Below are 23,797 nucleotides of genomic sequence, written 5' to 3'. Positions count from 1 at the left end.
CACAAAGCTAACCTCAACAGATATAAAGAAAATTAAAATAAGCCCCTGTATCTTATAAGGTCACCATTGTTAAAAAGTAAGGTTTAAACAACAGCACTAACTGCAGAAGTCCTATAACTTCATGGAAATTAAGCAACTGGTTCACTGAAATTGAAATTGAATCACTCCTAGGTCAAGAAAGAAATAAGGAAGTTGAAGACTTCCTAAAATTCAGTGAATATTAGGGGCATCTAGGTTGCTTCCAGGTTCTGTCTATTACAAATAATGCTGCTATGAACATAGTTGAACAAATGTCCTTGTGTGAATTTGCATCATTTGGGTATATGCCCAAGAGTAGAATTGCTGGACCTTGAGGTAGACTGATTCCCATTTTTCTGAGAAAATGCCACACTGATTTCCAAAGTGGTTGCACATGTTTGCACTCCCACCAGCAATAAAGAAGTGTTCCCCTATCTCCCCATCCTCTCCAGCATAGATTGGCATTGGTGTTTTTTATTTTAGCCATTCTGGCCAGTGTAAGATTGTATCTCAGAGTTGTTTTTATTTGAATTTCCCTGATGGCTAAAAATGTTGAGCACCCCTCAACCTAAGAATAGATGGAGAAAATGTGGTACATTTATACAATGGACTATCACTCTGCAGGGGGGAGGGAGGAGGGAGGCATGAAATCTTGAAATTCGCAGGCTGTTGGATGGAACTGGAAGAAATCATCCTCAGTGAGATAACCCAGTAACGGAAAGAAAAGTATGGTGTGTACTCATTCGTTATTAGATATTAGACGTACAGCAAAGGAGTACTAGCCTACAATCCACACCACCAGAAAGTAGGAAACAAGGACGACCCTAATAATGAAATACATGATCCTCCAAAGAAGGGGAAAGGGACACAAACTCCTGAGCAAATTGGGAGCATGGGAGGGGAGAGGGGAGAGAGGTAGGGAGAAAAGAATGGGGGGGGAGGGGAGAAGAGAATGGGAGGGATCAGGAAGACTGAATTGGGGGAAGAATAGAGGAAAGGAAAAGACATAACTTAAGAGAAGGAGCTAGCATACATTTAAAGAGAAATCTGACAATAGAGCAATGTTTAGAGATCTTCAAAGATGACCCCAATTAAGAATCTAGGCAGTAGTGTAGAGGCTGCCTTTGATGTCTTTCCCCTATACTAAGATTTCTGGCTATCGTAATTCCCATCCTAGAGCCTTCATCCAGTAGCTGATGGAAGCAGAAGCAGGTACCTCAGCTAAGAACTGAGCCATGCACCTGGAATACAGTTGTAGAAAGGCAGGAGGGATAAGCAAAGGAGTCAAGGCTGTGTTAGAGAAATGTACAGAAACATCTGAACTAACCTAGTGAGAGCACAGGGACCCCAGTCATAATGCTGGGGAACCAGGATTGGACCGGACCAAGCCCTCTGAATGTGGGTGCCAGTTAGGAGATGTGGGCAGTCTATGGGACCTCTAACAGAGAAACCAGTATTTATCCCTAGTGCACAAATGGCCTTTGGTTACCCATTCTCTAGGAGGGGTACCATTTAAGCCAAGATACACAGAGGAGTACCTAGGCCCTCCCCCAAAGGATGTGACAGACTTTGATGATCCCCTATGGAAGGCCTCCCCATCCTTGGGGAGCAGGTGGAGGGTGGATTGGGGGAGTTGGTAGGGTCATGGGAGGATGGGACAAGGGGGAACAGGAGGATTGATATGTAAAATGATTGTTTCTAAAAAAATCAGTGAAAATGAATTCATAACATATTCAGATTTGTGGGACACAAAGCAGTGGTAAGAGGAAATTTCATAGCACTAAATGCCTACACAATAAAGCTAGAGAAATCCCACACCAGGGAATTAACAAAACAGGTGAAAGCTGTAGAACAAAGGGAAATATACTCATCTAGGAAGAGTAGACACCTGGATATAATCAAATTGAGGGCTGAAACCAATAAAATGGAAACAAAACAATACTAAGAAACAATGAGACAAAGAGTTGATTCTTCAAGAAAAGCAACAAGATAGACAAACCTTTATCTAAACTAAGCAAAATACAGAGAGATAACATCCAAATTAACAAAGTCAGAAATGAAAAAGACATAACGAAGGACACTGAGGAAATTCAGAGAATATTCAGGTGATTCTTCAAAAACTTACACTTCACAGCATTGGAAAATGTAAAGGAAATGAACAATTTTCTGACCACATACCAAAATTAAATTAAGTCTACATAAAAAATTAAATAAACCTAGAACCCTATGGAAATACAAACATCCATCAAAAAGTCTCCCAACCAAAAAAAAAAAAAAACTCAGGCTAGACATTTTCACCACACAGTTCTTCCAGAACTTCAAAGAAGAGCTAATGCCAATACTCCACACAATAGAAACAGAAGGAACATCACCAAACTCTCTTTATGAGGCTACAGGTACCCTGATACCCACATAACACATAGAAATGACTAATACAGAGAATTACATACCAATCTCCCTCATGGACATTTATGCAAAAGTTCTCAGTAAAATACTGGCAAACCAAATCCAAGAACACATCAGAAAAATCATCCACAATTTGCAAGTAGGCTTCATCCTAGAGATGCAGGGATGGTCCAACATACAAAAAATCTGTATGTGTAATCCACCATATAAACAAACTGAAGAAAATAAGAAGACAAGATCATCTCATTAAATGCTGAAAAGGCCTTTGACGAAATCCAGCACCCCTCCAGGTGGAAAGATCAAGGATAGGATGAACATAAATAAACATAATAAAACAATATACAGTAATTCAACAGCCAATAACAAACTAAACAGAGAGAAAATCAAAATGATCCCATTGAAATCAGTAACAAGACAAGGCTGTTCACTCTCTCCACATCTATTCAACATAGTACTCAAACTTCTAGCTAGAGCAATAAGACATCAACAACAAAAAAATGATCAAGGAGATACAAATTGGAAAAGAAGAAATCAAACTTCCACTATTGGCTGATGATATTATAGCATATATTATTAACCCCAAAATTCTACCAGGGAACTCCTACAACTGATAAACACCTTCAGTATTGTAGTAGTATACAAGATTAACTAAAGAAAATCATGAAACCTCCTATATACAGATGATAATTGAGTTAAGAAAGAAACCAGTGAAACAACACACTTTACAGTAGCCACAAATAACATAAAATATCTTGTGGTAAACTTAATCAAACAAGTGAAAGACCTGTATGATATGATAGGAACTTCAAGTCTTTAAAGAAAAAATTTGAAGAATATATCAAAAAATAGAAAGATCTCCCATGCTCTTGGATAGATAGGATCAGCATAGTAAAAATGGCAATCTTACCAAAAGTAATTAAAGATTCAGTGGTATACCAATCAAAATCACAGACTTTAAGAAGGACAACATTAAACTTCATATGAGTGAAAAACAAAATACCCAAAATAGCTAAAACAATCCTGTATGATAATTTCCAGATGCATCACCATGCCTGACTTCAGACTCTATTCTAGAGCTAATGTAATAAAAACAACTTGGTATTGCCATAAAAAAACAAACAGGTGGATTGATTACATCAAATTACAGACCCCAATGTTCACACAACTAGGAACACCTAATTTTTTAGTAAGAAGTTAATACTATAAAACAGAAAAAAGAAAACATCTTCAACAAAGAGTGCTAAAATAACTGGATGTCAACCTGTAGAGGAATGCAAATAGATCCATGTGTATCACCATGCACAAAACTCAAGTACATATAGATCACACTGATGGTAGAAGTGCAAACTTGTACAACCACTTTGAAAATCAGTATGGCAGTTTTTCAGAAAATGGGGATTCAATATACCTCATGGCCCAGCAATACCACTTTTGAGCATATGCCTAAAGGATGCACACTCACATCACATGGACAATTGCACAACTATATTCATAGCAGTATTATTCATAATAGCCAGGACTAGTATTCAGTTCAAATATTCTTTAGCTGAAGAATGGAAAAGGAAAATGTGGTACTGTTACACAATGGAGTAGTACTCAGTGGTTAAACAATAACATCTTGAAATTGGTAGACAAATGGACAACACTAGAAAAAGCTATCATGAATGAGGTAATCTAGATCCAGAAAGACAAATGTAATATGTCCTCACTCCTAAGTAGATATTAGACATGAAGCAAAGTACAACCAGACTACAGGGCACAACCTCATGGAACCTAGGTAACAAAAAGGATCCTAAGAGAAGCATACATGAATCCACCTAGGATGGGAAAAAAGACAAGATTTCCTGTATAAATTGGGAGTGTGCGGGGTAGGCAGGTGAACAAAAGGGGAGGCGGCATGCCGGGAGGGGAATGGGGTAAAAGTATATCTCAATAATAAATAAATGGCAAAAAGGTGTTGGCCACCACATCCTGGAAGTAAACCAATAGCTGTCTAATTGAATTCAACAAAATCTACTCAATACTAGGGGTGGAGTTCATGCCTAGTATTACAATAATGTCAGTCAATCATCCATGGCTTTTGTGGTCATGCAACCTAGAGAAAAACCTGCTATTGCCACTTTTCTAAGCCAGTATAAATTCTAAATGCATTCTCAATATTTTTCCTTATACTCAGAGATAAGTGTAGTTTTCAGTTCTCATTAAAGAAGGTTCCTTTAGAAGCACATGGAAAGCATCACAGAAAGGTGAGACTCAACCAAATTTTATGAACTACCAATTGTGGGATTTATAGCCCCAATTGATGCAAATCCACACAGCTATGACTCATGGACCATCACAGAAGAGATGATATATACACTTAAAGAGTATGGAAACCATAGTGTCTTCTAGATATGACAGAAAAATCAGACCCATGAATTCCCAACAATATGATTTCCTAAGCAAATACTGAACAGTGACACCAGTTGACATGCCAGTATGGATGAAGGAAATCTCACACTCCCATGCCCAGAAGAAACAGATATAGGCAATTAAACCCTGGTAAGAAAGGGTCAATAACATCTAGGTATCAGCCACCATGTAGGCTATCCAGTCTCAAAGATCAGTCCTAAAAACATATACATAAAAACACCACCAAAGATAACTGAGCAGGAGTGCATGAAAATGTGTATGTGAAAAAATAATTATAGAAAAGTCATCTATATGAAGGTGATTGTGGATAATGGGAGGAACTGAAGGGGGAAGTGGAAATGATACACATATAACACATATAAAATTATTGAATATTTTTTAATTCATGAAAAAGTAGAGAGTGATAAAGGAAAACACCCAACATCAAGCTCTGGCCTTAATATTCATGTACAATTGTATAATTGCACTCACAAAGACATAAACATTTTCAAACAGACACACACACACACACACACACACACACACTGAACCATAACACTAACATATTATGCTCCTAGTGCCAATGTAGATAATGAATTTTAGTCAGAAGTCACTTGTTAGTACTGGGTAAATGTTTTTACAATGAGGCAATGAAAAAGCCTACATAGCTTATATGACCCCTTTTCAACCCCCCTGTTTTGTTTATGAGATGAATTGATACTCCAAGGTAAAGGGGCATAGAGACCAATAAGAAGGACCATTAGATAATACACACAACGGACAAAGAAGGTAGAAATGTCTGGCACCCTTGAGATACTATTTTAACGTATTATCATCCTAATTCATATACATCCATGTGCCTGATTATGTAGTTACATGAAAACACCTTGATGCTTTTCTTAAAGCACTGTTGTCTTTTAGTCTTCTTCTTCTTCTTCTTCTTCTTCTTTTTTTTTTTTTTTGAGATTCCTTTTTGTTTTGTACTGTCACTTGATTTCCCTTCTCCTCTTCTCTTTTTCACTTATTTAAATTTAAAGTGGGATTTTATATAGCTTAGTTTCTTCTTTGTGCATGTTTTGCAGCCTCTTTACCTCTTCAAAGGCCCTCTTAAGTCAATACTAGATTAAAATTTCTATAATTTATAGATAAATATTATCCCAATTGGTCAAATCCTAATACCTCACAAGCAAAATTCTAATTCTTCTAAGTAATTTACATATTAAATATATATTTGTATCATATATTTAATTAATTACATACATGCACATTATTTTTACATTTTTAAGGGACATAGGGTTCATTATGTTGGCCATGTACATGCTAAACAAGCACTCTATCTCATATCCCAAATCCTATTTCCATTTATAAAGCCACCTACAATGTGGAGTGATTGTACAAATGAAGTAATTGTGGCATATGTGATCTAGCTTGTGAGAGGAAATCACATATACATGTCAGCTCTAGCCCTAACACATCTCTTTGTCAACCTAGTACTGGACAGGATCAGTGTGTGCTCATTGAGCTCTCCTTCCTACAGCTGCCAAAGAAGATGGTTCTCACCTCACAATTTGACTTTTAGCTGCAGATGGCATATAATCCTACCAAATCCCTCTCTTCCTCAGTACTAATTTATAATTTGAAACAAAGAAGAAAATGTCTCCAAGGTCTTGTTTCTTCATAGTTTCCCATAGTTTAAAAGTCAACACAGGTCTCCAGGAATTGAAATATCTTAAAGCATATTACTTTTATGGAACACTCATGTACATGTTGGACATTGATTTAAAAACTTTACTTACATGGATTTTTAGTTCTCACAGTGATGCTCAGGGTAAGTAGTGTTGCAGCTCGTAGTTACCAGATGGAGACAAAGTTATAGGGAAAATACGAGTAGCTGCTAGATACCACTCTTAGAGTGATGGAACATGGATGCTTGCCTATATACACACTGTTAATCATCACATGTAAATTATGTCAATCTTTCTAATTTGGGGATACTCACTATGGGGTGGCAGTACTACCTTTCTGTCTCTAGTGAACAGCTGCTTGTCTGTTCAACTATCATCCCTACAATGATTGTATCACCAGAGACCCAGCCACTTCAGGAGCATTTCTTTACAATCCAATCCTATATAGCACCCCTATCTCTCAAACCTAAAGTAATTACATTCCTCATCATGCCTTTCATCACATACATTGAGTTAAATGACTCATTACACACTCCCAGCAAGCCTTCTAATAAAGTTCCAACCAAGCATCTCATTATCAGGCTTAGACTCGTCTCACTTCTCACAGAGCCACCATATCATTACATGTTTTTAGAAACAGACTCAGACACCTGTGACTCTGGGCACTGGTATCATTAAATTTGTTCTTTTGTAACACAATGAATGTCAGTTCCTGACCAACCATTAGTGCACCTTCAAGAGGTGCTCATTACCGTACTTCTGAAAGAGTAGAAAAACTAGAAAGAAGTCAGAAGACAAGCATTATGTTCAGTTTAAAAAGTTAATAATGTGCCTGTATAAATTTTTTTAAAGATAAATCATGAGAAGCTATCCAGATTGAAAAACATTCACCTACTAAACTTTGTTTGTGCAAAGGGAAATGTATTTTTACACAATTTTTATAAAAACCACACATGTGTAACATATTAATTTAAATGAAAACCAAAAATGATAAAAAACAAACTTGTATAGAAAGTAAGACTTTAAAATTCCACTGTAAGTGGAAAAACCTGTACTCTGAAAGGACAATTGATTTGATGGAAAGCTTGTTTTTGATCATTTTGGTGGTTGAAAACAATCCAGGGCTTGTGAAAAACGAAACAGCAAAGCAAAAGAGTCATCAGTGAGTTAAGGAGCTGAAATTAATCTGCTTTATCTCTGTGTCTGGAAGAGGGAGGGTCTATATGCAAAGAAAACAGAGAACATCAATTAAATCAGGGCAATGAACTGAACAATGTGCGTTGGCTTCAAAGTGTTTTCTTCAGTCTTCAGGAGATAATTATAGATCTACTATCCCTTGATTTTGGTGTTTGGAGACCTTAAGTTGATAGGCATTATACCATGACTGACTCTAAACATGCAGTGCAATGGTAACTTCTTAAGTATTGCCTGATGTTGATACCTATTTGTTTATATGTTTTACATGCATAGAAATTGAACATAATTATTACATATCTTTTGTAAAATCCCATTGTATTGTGTACCATATTTTGAAGTGTGTTCTATAAGTTCATATTGAAAATGTTCTGCATATAAAAATAGATTCTGGAAAAGATAATATCCAGATGATATTCGTTTTAATACCTTATATGCCTAGGATTTACTGAAAATTATCATGCTTTTAAAGGCATATCAGTTATTGTTGTGCTTGCTATTAAGAAGCACTAAAATAGTGAGATGCCGGTCCTTATGATGTATGTAGTTCAACACATGTGTAATCACTGCTTAAATTTTAGATGAAATATAAACAAAATGAATACTTCATATAAACAACCATTTTGGCTGAATAACAATCCATAATTTGAAAAAATTGGCAAGTCCTTCCTTAAATATTTTGTATGCAGATTTTTTTTTTGAGTCAGATTTCTCCGTCCTGGAATTAGCTCTGTAGAGCAGGCAGACCTCAAAATAACAGAGATCCACCTACCTCTATCTCTTGAGTCCTGGAATTAAAGGCATGCATCTCTGCTGCCTGGCAGAAATGTGTGTTTACAGCTACTAAATGAATTTGAATTTATTTCTTATCTTCAGCCTTCAGGTCCATGATATTTTACATCTAATAATTAAAACGGTCTTTTTGGGTGTATGCTCATTTGTACCAGGTACATGTTCATATTTTCATACTTATATGTGTTTGAATGTTTGTACATATGGAGGCTAAAGGACATCCTCTGATATTGCCCACTCAGATCTTTGAGACTTGGTGCTCAGTCAATGTAGCAAAATAGGTGAGCTTCAGTTTCACTGAGCTATGTCTCAAACAGTAAGATGAAACACTATTGAACAAGATTCATTATGTTAACCTCTGGCCTTTGTGTATGTGTGTATACATGTTGTTATTATATGCAAATATGTGTGTGCATACACACACAGAGAAGGGTGGGGTACAACGTGTGACCTCTGATTTGTTTAACTTTGGGATTGACTGGACTTGGTTAATGGGAAGTGAAGAAATGACAAATAATCCTGTAGAAAAATAGGGATCAGGTACATACATGCTCTGATGGGACCCCATCAGCATCTTGCAAAGTCAGCACATTTATTATACACAGTACAAACTAACATGAGGTAGAGAATTAGCTACTGTTAGTAGGGGCCTTCTGCAGCTGAGTGATATCAGGCAATAGTCATTCTGGAGGAAGAAGTTGAATATCAATCAATTTCTGCAAACATTTTCAACATCCTGGGTGAGAAAGCTGCAGCTGACACTTTCTTTACACAATGCTAACATCTGTACCCCAACAAGGGGAATACCTTGTAATTCCCTTGGATCTGAGGTACTAGGATCTTTATCATGGCCTTGCCCTTGTCAACAATACACATTTACTCAGTCTTTATTCCCACAGTCTAGGTTCTGAGTTACCTCTTGAAAGCAAGTTATGGCCATGTATATTTATACTTTTATATGTGTATAACTAATATGTCCTGTTGTGTTACTTTAGATCTTGGAGGTAAATGTATATAGAATATTGCATTACTTAAGCTAACACATTCTCACTGCTGCATGTGAAATAAAGTTATAAATATTAAATTAATCAATAAGTATTAACTAAGGAGTAATTAATTGATAATCAGGGGTGGCTAATCATGCTTATGAACACAAAGTATTTCTGGACAAGTGTAAACATGAAAACCCATATTCAATACTAAATACTTAATATTAAGAAATTACTGTTAAGATTTTAGTGCAATAACATTGCTGTAGTTTTATTTGAAAGAAGATGTTTTATGTATTTGAAATACAATGTTAACTATTTTTAAGTGAGCAGTGCTGCATCTGAGACTTGTTTCATAGTAATCCTGGGATGATTAGTATGAATAGAGGGACACCCTCGTCAACTTATCCTCATTAAATATGGGATTTGGAAGCCTCATAGACTAACCTTCTCTCTTTTTATGTAAGTTTATAAAATCTATTACTTTTTCTGGAAAAAATCCTACTAACCAGATGCAATATAGATCATGTGTTTGTTCATTGCTTTACATTCACAGCTGCATTTATTACCTTTCAGGAGTCAACAATCCACATTGAGAAAACCTTTCCATGATGAAAAACAAGACATTTTTTTTTTGTGATCAACTAGGATCAGTGGAACATATATAATTCTAGAAATTTGAAGCAGAAGGAGCATGCATTGAAGGCTTCCTGGAATATATAGTGAGAGCCTGTCTCAAAAACAACCACTAACAATAAAATGGCATTGTTGAAAGTAATTTATCAAATAATTATGTCAACATAAATAATTGGAATTATTCACATAGAAGTAGCATAAGCACTGAAAATGAAATTCAGCAAAAAATACTGGCTCCCACTTCATTCTTACACACTTTTACCTGGAGGTCAACACAATTTCATCACTGAAGTGGGGCCCCTTGTCAGAGATAGAATCCTGTGTTTTATGTGGATGGTGGAGTCTTGCCATCCTGAATGAAGAATTGATAGACATGATCATTAGGATATCTAGTTTCCCCCACAAGTGTGCTTAAGTACATTTTAATGGGCAGGTATCAAGTTTCTCAAACATGCTGACTTCAGAATTCATACACTAGTTGATGACTCAACATTTCAATTTTTCTTCCACTGGCACTTTGAAACCCATCATCTGATTTGGTAAGTATTTCATGCTTGTTTTCCAATAGTGCTTGGTAAACTTGTAATTCTCTATCACTTTATGGAAATTGGAAATGCTGATACATATCATTTCTTACAAGAAATAAGAACTATGGGTATCTTAATAAAATGCAGTTGAGATTAGAGAATAATATTGGGACTGTATATATGGCTCAGGCATAAAATACTGGCCAAGCATCTTCCAGACCCGCAGTTTGATTTCCAATACCAGATAAGGAAAAAAAAAAATCTGTCACCAGTGATATGAGAAATTCATTGTTATTTGTGGAATCGATGTCAGTTAACTGTGCTCTACACAAAAATATCTAGTGTGAAATTATAGAAAAATAGCCGTGGATATTAAAAATTCCTGTTTCATTAAATGTTACAGACTATTTTCAATTATTTGTAGTTGTAATGATTATAATAAGTGATATTGGCTCCTATTTGATTAAAAATTTCCTATGTATATGAACCTTCACAGATCCTATTCCAATGCCTATTCTAACTATGTTGGAGTTCATTGAGTTTTATACATGTTGGGTCTGGATAATTTTAGTGTGTGATGTTTTCAAGTTTTTTTACCATAGTGCTTATAAATCTAAAGAAAAATAATATGAGTATACAATGGTAACGTAATGCATCTCCATTCTCTCTTCCAGTTTCACTACACTGAATTTATCTTCACATTTTCAACTTTCAACTTCAAGTAGGCTTTTCTTTTTAAATACCCTGTAAATACCGTTTTGTGATAGGCAAGTGTATGTATGTGTGAGGTCATGCATAAGCAACCTACCTCCTCAGACTTCCTCCTTCATTATTTTGTCATTTGTTCTACTGAACAGTTATGAATACACACATACACACACATACATGTACATACACACACACACATACACACACATCATGTGAATGACTTAATATAGCTACATAAAATCTAGAACTACAAATGGAAGAAAACATTAATATATTTATATTATATATATCTACATAATGTATTTATGCAATATATATAATTGTGAGACTGACTTAACTATTTTGATTACTTTCAATAATATCCACTCCCTTGCATATGATACAAGTTTATAAATGTTCATTGTTGAAAAAAAATCCCTCACTCTTGTCTCTCTGGTTGAACATCTTGGTTTGTTCCATACTTTAGGTACTGAAAAGAATACTGCAATAAACATTAATGCACAGATATCTTACAGGTCAATGTGGAGCCCCCAAGTTAATACATTATGTATCTTCATGAAGTAAATATTCATAAGGTAAGGAGGAAGTTTGTTTTTCAGAAGTTTGCTTTCCCAGAGGTACTTCCCTCCTTGCATTACAGACTCAGTGTTTCCTGACAGGAGTTTGGTTTCATGCATGTGTCATTCATGACGATTTACTAAATTTAATATATTGTTCATGCTAGATAACTCATGAAAGATTCTCAGTCTCACACTATCTCATATCTACACATAACTTTTGAACAATAAATTCCCTGAAAATATTTTATTAAAAACATAGAAAATACAGTTTTATGAAAATTATAGCATGAAGCCCCTGAGGGAATTAGTGGAAAAGAAATTGTCTCTGTGTAACCCAGCAAATGAGAAGACTTTTATCTGCAGAATTGATTCCTAGGAGAAGGAGGAGGAGAAGGAGGAGGAGGAATAGAAGGAGGAGGAGGATTAGAAGAAGGAGGAGGAATAGAAGGAGGAGCAGAAGAAGAAGAGGAGGAGGAGGAGAAGAAGAAGAATCTCAAGGTGCTTTGTAAAGGTCCTTGCAGGGGAGTCACAAAGGATGACCACCAACCAGTGTCCTGTGACCTATAGAGCTTGCTCAAGGACAAGAGCCAAGGTAGCTGACTGGACATCCTGCTCCAGGCAGTGCTGAACAGAGTTAAAAAGAGTGAATTGGAGAGAGGCTGCCCAGGCTGCCACGATGTGACCAGGAGCTGGATACAGCAGGATCAGAGAGAGTCAGAGTGACACTGAACAGACAACAGCTTAGAAGCCAGGAGCAGCCCAGAGTGAGCAGCAGGAGAAGATGGCATCCCCAACCTGGCCTCTTCCAGTGCAGCACAGAGACCAGACAGGCTGAGGTTCATGCCACCCACCAATAAATAGTTTGGATACCCACTAAGCTCAACAGGGGAACAGCAGTAGGGCAAGAGCACCTGGCAAAATGCATCTGGGAAAGACAATCCAGGCACATACAAGAACAGAATTCTGGGCTGGTCATGCTCACCCAACACTTCAGATACATAGAGCCTGGCATGATGATAGTAAGCTCTCAAACACCAAAGTGACAGAATGACAGAATGCCAAATTCCTCACCAAAAACAAACAAACAGAACCACTCTCAGAGATTACTATCAGCTTCCATGCCTGAATTCATGAGCTCCATGGCCAGTTATCACCAGCAGAGTCTGCAACAGAAAGTAACCAAGGTAGGAAGAGACTGGAGTTCAGCTGAGAAGACAGACTGGTACATTCCTTCATAACAGTCTGTATTTTATATCTGCTTTTATTTTCATCTATTTATTTTTAATTACACTTTTGTACACCAGATCTTGGAGTGTTTTGTTTAAGGTTCTGTCACACTGTAATAAGCTTTTGTGACTGTCCCTTTTCTCTGACCCTTCTCCGCTAGCATCTCCCTGTTGTTCTGCTTTGAGTCAATACAAGTTCTTCCTCCTTCATTCTCTATGTGCTCTTCCTACTTTCTCAGTCTCCCCTCCTTTAACTTCTTATTGATTAATACTCTTAGCTCTAAAATGAAATAAACTGTATTTTCCCACCCAGTACTCCAGTTTTGCTGATTCTGAACCTTATGAGAAACAGGAGAGAAGTGTCAGGAAGACACTGGTACAATGGGTCTGCTGTGAAACATTGTATCTGGTATGACCTTGAAATAACAGGTTGGGGTCATACATGTAACTGGAAACAACTCATTATAGAGATTCACATTTAACTAGCATGATAATAAGAATAGCAGGTGGAGGAGACAAATTAAGAAGGTAGATCCATCCCAGCAGACCGGGGTAAGGGGGTGGGGGGAGTGGGAGGGGGGCACAGATGGTGAGGGAGGATGAGAAAACAGGACTTAATGGTGCATTCCCAAGCTCACGGCTTCTCAAGCTAGAAAGCAGACTAATGAGAGAGTTCAATGCTAGAAGAGTTTATAGTCCTACTTCAGCAAAAGATCAATGGCAAGACAGTGAATTAAAGGAAACAGAAAAGTGGAAAAGTAAAGGGAGGCAATCAAGTAGAGAGCTCGATAAGAAAGTTGGCAAGATCAGCGAGTTGGTCAACAAACTGGAAGTGAAATTTAAAAGTATGAAGGAAAAATCCCAGCAGAAATTCAGATTTTGAAAATATCTAATGGAAATGTCATCAATCAACCAATCCCATCTCTTCTTCCAGAAGGTCCAGGTGTGAGCTCTCCCAGTGGGTGCAGGGCCAGTGCTCTGATGTGGACAGATGCTGGGTGGTTTGGTCTGCCCCCATGTATCTGGGGACTCAGTGGGCAAGACACAGGGCTGGTCCAGTGCCTCCAGTGAGCGGGGGTAGGGGAGCAAGAGAAAGCCCAGAACTCACCTCTCCCAGTAGATGTGGTACTAAGGCGGCCTTCTTCTCCTGTACCTATTATTTTTTGCTTTGGTTTTCATGGTGTCCCAGTTTTCCTGGATATTCTGGTTAAGAATTTGTTGCATTTAACATTTTCTTTGCTCCATGATTCTATTTCCTCTAGTGTATCTTCAGCTCCTGGCATTCTCTCTTCCATCTCTTGTATCCGGTAGGTTATGCTTGCTTCTGTAGTTCCTGATTGTTTACTCAGATTTGCTATTTCCAGAATTCCCAAAGTTTGTGCTCTCTTTATTGCCTCTATTTCGGTTTCAAAGTCTCAAACGTTTTGCACTGTTTGAATGTTTTTCTTTTCTCCCCCCGCCCCCTCCACCTTGGGTTCCCTTGCTTCCTTGTTGATTTCTTCCAATCTTTTGTCTTTTCCTCAATTTCTTTAAAGGAGTTTCTCGTTTCCTTGTTAAGGTTCTCTATCATCTTCATAGAGTTATTTTTAATGTTTTTCCCTCTGCTTCATCTGTGTTGGGATGTTCAGTTTTTGCTGGTGTAGAACACCTTGTTTCCGGTGGAGCTGTCATATTGCACGTTATGTTGAGAAAAGTGTTCTTCCACTATTGTCTACCCATCTCTTCCTCCAGTGTGTGCAGATGGGGCCTGCGATTAAGGGGCCTTTCTTCCTATAAGTGGTGTAGGCGGGGCCTGTGGCATAGGTGGTCACCCTTCTTACAAGAGGTGGGTCCCTGTTTCTGCTGGATGTTGATACAGCTTTGGGCTCTTCGAAGAATAGGCAGTGCCAGGGCTCCAAAGATGGCAGATGTGGTGTGGGATCGTTTGTGCTGCTCACAGACTTCTGGGCTTTGGTAGTGCAGATGGAGCATGTGAAGTCACCAGATGATTAGGGCCTGGAGGTTACGGTCCTCTAGCTGAGGCTCCAGGCCTCACCTCTCCCAGTTGGGGCAGGGCCAAGGCTCCAATGGTGGTTGACAAAGTGCTAGATGGTTTGGGGTGTGTGGAGGCTTCCCACGTGCATCTGAGTCTTTAGTGTGCAAGGGTAGGTTGTGTGATGTACCCAGGATGATTAAGGCCTAGAGACTGTGGGCCTCAAGTCAGTGACCTAGGTACTCATCTTTCCCAGTGGGGACTGGGCTAAGACTCCGATGGTGGCAGATGTAGTGCTGTATATTTGGGGTGTGAGGAGGTTGTCCCCAGGTCTCTGGGGGCTTAGGGGAGCAGGCATGGGAATTGTGTTATGCCCTGAGAAATTAGAGTCTAGAGGTTAGGGTCCTCCATCTGGAGACTCAGGCACTTAAAAAGTTCAAATTATAATGGAAACAAGCATATTAAGGACATTTACTATGTCTATCACTTTGTCTGCTCCTGTATGTAAATGTTTCCTTTTATGCCTATTCATCAGCAGGCATAGGCCAAAGAGTCAATTTGAAATTCCTTTCTCAATTCTGTTCCATCTCATAGTGTCTCTCAGTAGTTTGGTTAGACCAGCTGGGCACAATTTCCCCCAGAATTCTCATGTCTCTGTTCCTTAGTGCTGGGATTGCAGGCACACATCACAATACCTGCTTTAGAAGTGGGTTTTGACAGCAGGAAGTAGTTTGGAAAGAACGACGCCCAAATTCCCAAATATTGTGTATAAATGTTTGTTTTCATTTAATTGGACTTTGTTATATAAAATTAAATAAAAAAATAAAAAAAATAAACTAAAAAAAAAAAGAAGTGGGTTTTGAGACACATTCTCAGGCAGCAGGAACTTTACGTGCTGAGAAAACACACAAAACCTGTTGTTTTGGTTGATTTGTTTGCAATATGTCACTCCCTTGATAAAGAATAGCACAATGCCTTGTGCAAATGCAAGCATATGTCACAGGGTCTGTGTGTCTCCCTGGAATGCAGACCTTCATGCAGTTAATGAAGATGAGGTTAGATTGTAGTAAGACATTTTTGGTACCTACTGACAACTTGCACTAGCCCTTGATCCTATGATGATCATTCAAAAATGTGTAGTCTTGGACTGTTCCCCTAACATCCATCTGACAGGTAACCTCTTTCTTCGAACAACATTGACAAACACTCACTAGGAAGAAGTTACCAGCTCGTGCTCTTGCATTGTGCATCACTGGCAGAACAGGTCCTATTGTAGATCAGAGGTGGCAGCAGGATGCTAATGGTGACTGTAGTTTTAGTATCTATGGAAATTTCCATTTTAAATTAATTCTTGTGGAATTTCATACATTGTATTTTGGTCAGATCTATCTCCCCACTAACTCTGACTCATATCAGATCTATACCCTTCCTTACACAGCCTACTTTGCATCCTCTCTCTCTCTCTCTCTCTCTCTCTCTCTCTCTCTCTCTCTCTCTCTCTCTCTCTCCTCCCTTCTTTCTTTCTGTAACTCATCCAGTACAATTTGTACTGTCTATATACTCCCATATATATGGGCTTCTACTGGAGCCTGGTCGACCAACCCGGAATTTCTTTCTTAAAGGAAGCTCAATCTTCCTCTCCCAGAAGCTATCAATGTGTCCTAGGCTAGGGGCAGGGCTTTGTGGCTATCTCCTCTGTCCTTGATAGGATATATTTTTCTCTCATTTGAGCTTGTGGGGATCTTGTGCATGCCGCTATGAATTTGGATATGTAACAGTCTTGTTGTAGCCATTAAACAACTGCCCTGTAGTCACCTATCACACCTTGCTCTTAGAGTTTTCTATCTCTCTTCCACAACAATGCCTGTGCTGGGCATTCCTCCATCTCTTACCCTTACAGCTCTATTCCTCAGTCTATTTTTCCCATATGACCTTCAACTGGCAGGGATAAATCAGCCTCAAATATCTTTGAAGTTCAGAAAGACATACATTTATTAATAGTAACTTGCAAGGACTAAGGAGATAGCTCCGTCAGTGAAGTGTTTGCCTTGTAAGCAAAAGACCTCTTTTCAATCCTCAGCATTTAATGCAAAACTACAGCTGAGCTCATGTGCACCTGTAATCCCACAGCTAGGGAGGCAGAGTCAAGTAGACCACTTGGGTATCACTTAAGAGCCACAGGCCAGTGAAAGACCCTGCTACAACAATCAAGGAGGAGGAGCATGCCTGAGGAATAATATCCAGTTGTCTTCTGACCTTGATACACACATTCACCCGTGCAGCAAACACACATATGAGCATCTGCTCACACACACAAAGTTGTAGGGATCAACTTTCAGTATGGAAATGCTGAAAACCCCATCATGAAAATAAATATAGACGTTCTTTTCTTCTCTGATGTCCCTACATTTAGTAAATCTTTAAGATAAACACAAATTAAACCATTTTGTGTGTGTGCATATGTGTATTTTTGAAATTATGCGGGTAAACATGTAGGGGTAGACATGCATATGGTGTACACTGGCTTGCTCTAAACATTTTCCGTCCCCACCTTCTGAGGCAGAAACTGTAGGTGTCACCATGCTCACTCGGCATTTCTGTGACTTTGGGGATTGTAATTCAGGTCCCCACCCTTGCACTGCAAGCACTTTGACCCCATTGTGATTTCTGCAGTCGCCAGACAGAGCAGTGAGTTGTGACCTTGCAATGGTTGTCCCTGTCATGAGGCTCCATTACTTTTCAATCTCCAGGAAGGTGCGGCCCTGGTTCCCAGAGCTTCTAGCCTCACTCTATCCGATATTTTCACTAGCTGTTATAGGGAAACAATACATAACCAAGTGATGATTCTGACCTGCAAGAGCTCTTTAATTCCTTGAATAATCTGTAAGGTAAGTCCGTGAGGATGGGCTCTATGGAGGGACTTGCAGTTACAGCTCTTCATTAGACCTAACTAGTGTTCAGGAGGTGCAATCTTCTAAATTGGAGAGAGGGGGGTAGCTATACATATCCTGGGCATGTTGTTAAAGAATTAATGAGGGAGAGTGCTCTTAATTGGCACACCTAGCCTTGCATTCGGAATGGGATGGCGCTAGCCTGAGCCTTGAAAGCCAAGCATAAGATCACAAAAGGCAAATGCCTGAGGAGAAGGAAGTCCTCTATACCTACATCATTCTCTCCAATGAGTCTTGTGCTCTCCTGGGAAAGAAACTATTTCAGCTTTCCCCTGAGATCTTCTCCATTGATTGTAGAGAATATGCTGTAAAAGCTCTAAAGAGTTTTAACAGTTTACCTTTAAAACACAAAACAGTGCACCAGCGAGTGTATCAGCCATCAACTAGGACAATTAGGAAGATGGCCTCAGAGACATTAGAATTCAATAGAAGGGCAAAGAACCCTAATGTGTTCATCCAGCATATCTCTGTGGCTTTATGTATGTGTAGGTGTATGTGCATATGTGTGTATGTACAAATATGCCTGGATTTCAAACCTGTATGCAGTACACATAGGCAAGAGGAAGGAGGATGTGTCTTGCCCTTGGCTACCTATTCTCTTGAGGCAGAGTCTCTCACTGAACCTGGAGCTGAGTGGCAGCCAGCAATGCCCACTGTTACTCTACTCTTACTCAGGGATTACATGGACTCATGTTACCACATCAGGCTTTTTACATGAATTGTGGTAATTCAAGACCTGGTCCTCAGGCTTGTATAGCATGTACTCTAATGCACAAAGCCATCTCTTGAGACACAGTATTCCTTTATGAAACTAAAACAAGGCCTATCTTAATTATTTACTTCATTAATAAGTTCCTTTGCCAGGCATATTGCCATTCCTATAGTTCATGCAGAGGTTAAATGACTAGGGTATTTTCAAGTCTTCAATTATTCAGTTACATTAAAAAAATTATCAAACAATAGAAGAACCAGTTACAATAGAATATATATATATATATATATATACATATATATATATATATATATGTATATATATATATATAGTCTCTGGATTTGAGGGGCTAAAGCATGTATGTCTTTCTAATATTGAAGCCAGCCTTGACTTTCTGAAGAAATCCAGGACAGGAAAGGCTGTATAGTGAGTGGCTGCCTAAAATAAAAAAAAAAAAAAATCATACAAGAGATGATCCAGACCTCACTGGTTAGCACTGGAAAGTTCAAAATGCTGAGCCTGCCTATCTGTGCCTTTCTCCAATGGTAGCTAATGCAGATGTGGGCGAGAGACTTACAACACACCTGTTTATATTCCTTTCACCATCTGTGTTTCACAGGGCACACATTAACATACTAAGATAAAAAGAACATTAAAATGAATACTAGGGAGGAAAAATGAATATGGCTGCTTGTCACTACTGTTCTATAATTAAACTGCAAAAGAATTCACGAAAAAAATGTGTATTTTCAATGCCCACAGGATTGAATTATATGGCATATTTTAGGCAAAAGTTATGTTGTCTTTATACCTGATAATTTGCAACTAGATTTTCCACTAATAACATAGTCAGTGCAGCCACAGTGAATGATTTTTATATACCAAGAGACTATGCAGTATTGTGCCATTTTCAATAGCATACCACAGTACCATTAGCATCCCTGGGACTGACAAGAAGGTTCTGTTGGTAAAGTTCTTGCCAGGCAAGTGTAAGGATCTGAGTTAGGTCCCCAAGATTCAATCAAAAGGTGGGTGCTAGGACATGAGCCTTCCAGTTCTGGGAAAGCAGAAACAGACAGATCCTTGGAACTAGCTGTCCACCCAATCTAGGGGAATCCAGAATCTGTGAGCTCCAGGTTCAGTGAGAGACCTTGCCTCAAAAATTAAGGTGGACAGTGATGGAGGAAGTGTGTTGATGTTGACTGCTGGACTCCACACTCATATCACACATTCATACTTATCAACAGTCATTAATGAACACATGCACAGCACACACACACACACACACACACACACTGTTAAAAATGAACCTGCTTTTTGAAACTCTTCCTGTAATCTATTGAGTGATATTTTTATAATTCTTTGATAACATTATTGTCTTTTTAATGTGTTACAAAAGCAATCAGTGCAGAATAACGCTAATATTTTAGGCACCTTACATTAACAGAGGTGACTTTGGTTGTTTTTAAGACATATAATACTTCAGGGAATAAAAGCATATACTGGCCTTTGTCACTACATAAACTTCCATAAACAAATCTTACTAAAACATGCTCTAGGTTCAGGCATTAATAGGGTTAATTTAAGGTAGGTCATCCTCCATGTAGTCTCTTCCAAGTTGCCAGCTGTTACTGTATTTGAATGCTGAGCATTTCTTCTCTCTAAACCATGGATATGTTCCCATTTTTTCTGTGAGGAAGAACCATCTTTAAATGATGGTTTATCCCATCATTGTGCTATCTCTCAAATACAATGGTTGGTTTTATTGCAGTGTTCTCTGGGTTACAAATTCTTCTTCAGCACCAAAAATGAGTTTTTGGCTTGGGCATGTGGATTCTTGAATATTACATTTTAGGGGTGGATTCTACTGTATTGTCAACTGAAGCTATTGTAACTTAAAAGAAAAATATATACATTAAATAACTTAAGCAAATATATGTTTAAGCAGAATAAGCCAAGGGGCTTGGCATGTGTCTCAGTTGGTAAACTGACTGGCTACCATTTCCAAGGCCTTGAATTCTATGCCTCATTCTGTATAACTCACATATCTGTAACACCAAGACTTGGAAAGAAAGAGGCAAGACCAGTAATTCAACGTTTATAGTGGTTTTGAAAGCAATATAAGCTCATGAGTCCCTATCTGAAAATCAAATAAGCAAAATGCAACAGGGAAGCCAAAACATGAAAAAAACAGTTACTAATTCATATTCATTTCTAGTATATAAGCATTGTCCACATCTCAACTGTGCAACCATTTGTATATATATGGCATTAATTTGAAATGCTGGTCACTTTGTCCCATTGTCCAAAAGTCTCAAAACTAAACTTTGTGCACAGTACAACTCTTCCAGAGATCTTTCCCAAAAGTCACAATAAATCATGTCATGCTGGTGGACACCTGTAACCTCAACACGCAGAAAGCTGGGGTAAAATGATCAACAGTCCCCAACCTGTGCCCTTAGTGAATAGTGTATCAAAAAAAAAAAACAAAAATATCTAATCAGATATAATGTCACTCATACTTGAAAAAATGTAGGTGAAAATAAACTTTGTTACTTCCTATTTAATCATGACAACTCTTTTAATCCAGATCATTTATTAATCTCTGCAATGTTTTCTAAGCATAAGTGGAGAAGAAGCAATTTTAAAACATTGCTACTATAAACCAAAGCTTAAAATTGTCTTAAAAAATATGACTCAGTAATACATACCAAAATTAAAGTAAGTCAAAATTACATATTTGACTAAAGATTTTGCTTTATAAGAGTTATCTTTCAGATTACATATAACATTATAAAAGATATGTGTATATGTAAAAGATATGTGCATCATATATATGATCTTTTGCATTTTTTAAAATCCTAGTACCTTTGATTAGGGAATGTATGTTCTGGGAAGATGATCTAAGCTGAATCTATATCTTTCAACTGTGTCTAATATGTACATATTCCATCTTTCCTACTTTCTTGTGCCTAGTTATTTTGAATGTTACTCTACTACACAGGACATTTTACACAAGAATATATCATACACTATAAATATCCCTCCATTACTCCATATCCTCCCTGTCTCCTTCCCCTTTTCATAAGTCCCCTTGTTCCCTAGAGAGTTTAATGATTATGTCTACTTTCACAACATATATACATACATGATTTTATAAATGTACCTAAAATCTAGAAAACACAAATTGGGGAAAATATATTTGCCTTTCTAAGCCTTGTTCATTTCACTTAAATATTTATATGTCTTTAAGGTTGATAATGGCAATTTATCCCCATACTTATATTTCAAGCAAAGGTTCAGATAACCACAAGAATGACCATCAGTGGGTAATTTGATAAAAGCATCTCATACGGTTTCAGAATAAATACTAGGTGTTCATCTTTTTTAAACAGGCAAGTTTATAAATACAAATGTGGTAACAAAACCAAGGTAAGACTCAGAATATGTTGTGCTGTTGTTGACTGCTGCAAACTCACACATAGAATGTTAGAGGCCCTTCAGAGTGTCTAATGTGTTGCATGTTGACACTTCCTATTGTAGAACAAAAAAAAACAACATGCCAAGCATGTGATCTGGGAATGTGGCTTGGAGATTGGCAGGCATTTACAATCAAGGCTATGCTGTTGAAAGCTTTTCCACAGCTCTGGTTTGTCGTGAGAAGGTACTACCTTAAGAGCTGGGGAGATCTCTCAGCCAGTAAAGTGCTTGCTTTGAAAGAAGGAGTATCTGAATATGATCCCCACCAACAGTGGTATGTGCTTATAATCCAGCATTGGGGAAGATGAGGCAGTATTCCCAGTGGGACTCACTCATGGATCAATCTGCTATAATTAATGAATTTCAGACCAATGAGGCCTTGTCTCAAAGAAAGTGGTGACTGTCCTGTGGTTGTCCTCTGACTACCACATATGTAAATATAGATGTACACACACAAAAAAATAGACATATTCCTATTTTTAAGCTTAAAAAAACATTGCTTTAACTTCATAAACCGCACATCACCTCTTAAAATATAAACAAAATCAAACTCAAGGGAGATCACTTGAACCAGCACATGAGTTGAGGTGCGAGCATACAAATTCATCCAGGCACCATGGAGGAAGAAGCAGTCTGATTGGATGTGCTTCCTTATTATGGTTTGCTTTCGACCATACCACCAGCTCTCTGCCCTGCATGGGGCTTCCCACCTCACAAGGTAGGATAGAGTGAGCAGGATGGGATACAAGGCCAAACAACAATATGTCATATATAGCATTTGAATCTTCCATAGTAGCTGCAAATGGCCAGTTCTTAAGGGTACAATTTATGTCAAATGTGTGCATCATGATGTTAACAACCTAAAGCTTACCTGAAGTCTTCAGTCTATTGGAGATTCATGGATGCCATGAATCCATGTGGGCTGTGTGGGTTCTGAAATCTTACTGGATGGTTGAAGGGTCAACATATAAATTACTTAAAATGATTCTAATTGATCCATTGCATGAAGCTATCAGGAGAAATACATGCGTTCAATGAATCACCAGACCAGTCCACAAGCACAGAAAAGTATGTGGGCTTACATCTGTAGAACAAAGGAGTTGTGGTCTTGGAACGGTCACAAGTTTCACCACACTATTGGTGGCTCTCAATGTGCAGCTTGGGGAAGATGTCTTATGTTCTCTGACTCTACCACTATTGGTCATAAACACAATGTTTGTAAAATTCATACCCAATCACCAATTTAGGAAGAGGAAAAGACTGATCAAATGGTAGGGCACATGTCATTTCAGTGTTTCTTATATTCTTGGCCCCAATACAACAATTCCTGCCTTGCTGTTTGCTTTCCCCTTGCTTGAAATGCTTTACTTTCATTGTCCTCAGAGCCAGAGCAAGGCACTTCTGCCAGAACCCGGGCGATTACGTTTCTCACTTAGCACAACTGTGGGATCAGTTCCGTTGATTAACCCAGTTCCTGTACAGTCTCTTTCTCATGTATGTTCAGTCCTTTCACACAATAAGAAGTTATACAGTGCCTAAGGAAATGAATA

The 23,797-nt window shown here is 38.1% G+C and overlaps 1 pseudogene; it reads left to right on the top strand.

Moving 5' to 3' along the window:
• LOC127236380 (60S ribosomal protein L15-like) overlaps window positions 1–23,494 on the top strand; it is a 29,502-nt pseudogene extending 6,008 nt beyond the window's left edge.
• Window positions 23,495–23,797: the final 303 nt, after the last annotated feature.

This window comes from Phodopus roborovskii, unplaced genomic scaffold (genome assembly GCF_943737965.1).
Source record: "Phodopus roborovskii unplaced genomic scaffold, PHOROB, whole genome shotgun sequence".
NCBI classification, from domain to species: Eukaryota; Metazoa; Chordata; class Mammalia; order Rodentia; family Cricetidae; genus Phodopus; species Phodopus roborovskii.
The sequence above is the reverse complement of the archived record's forward strand: the minus strand, read 5'-3'. Positions and strand labels throughout refer to the sequence as shown.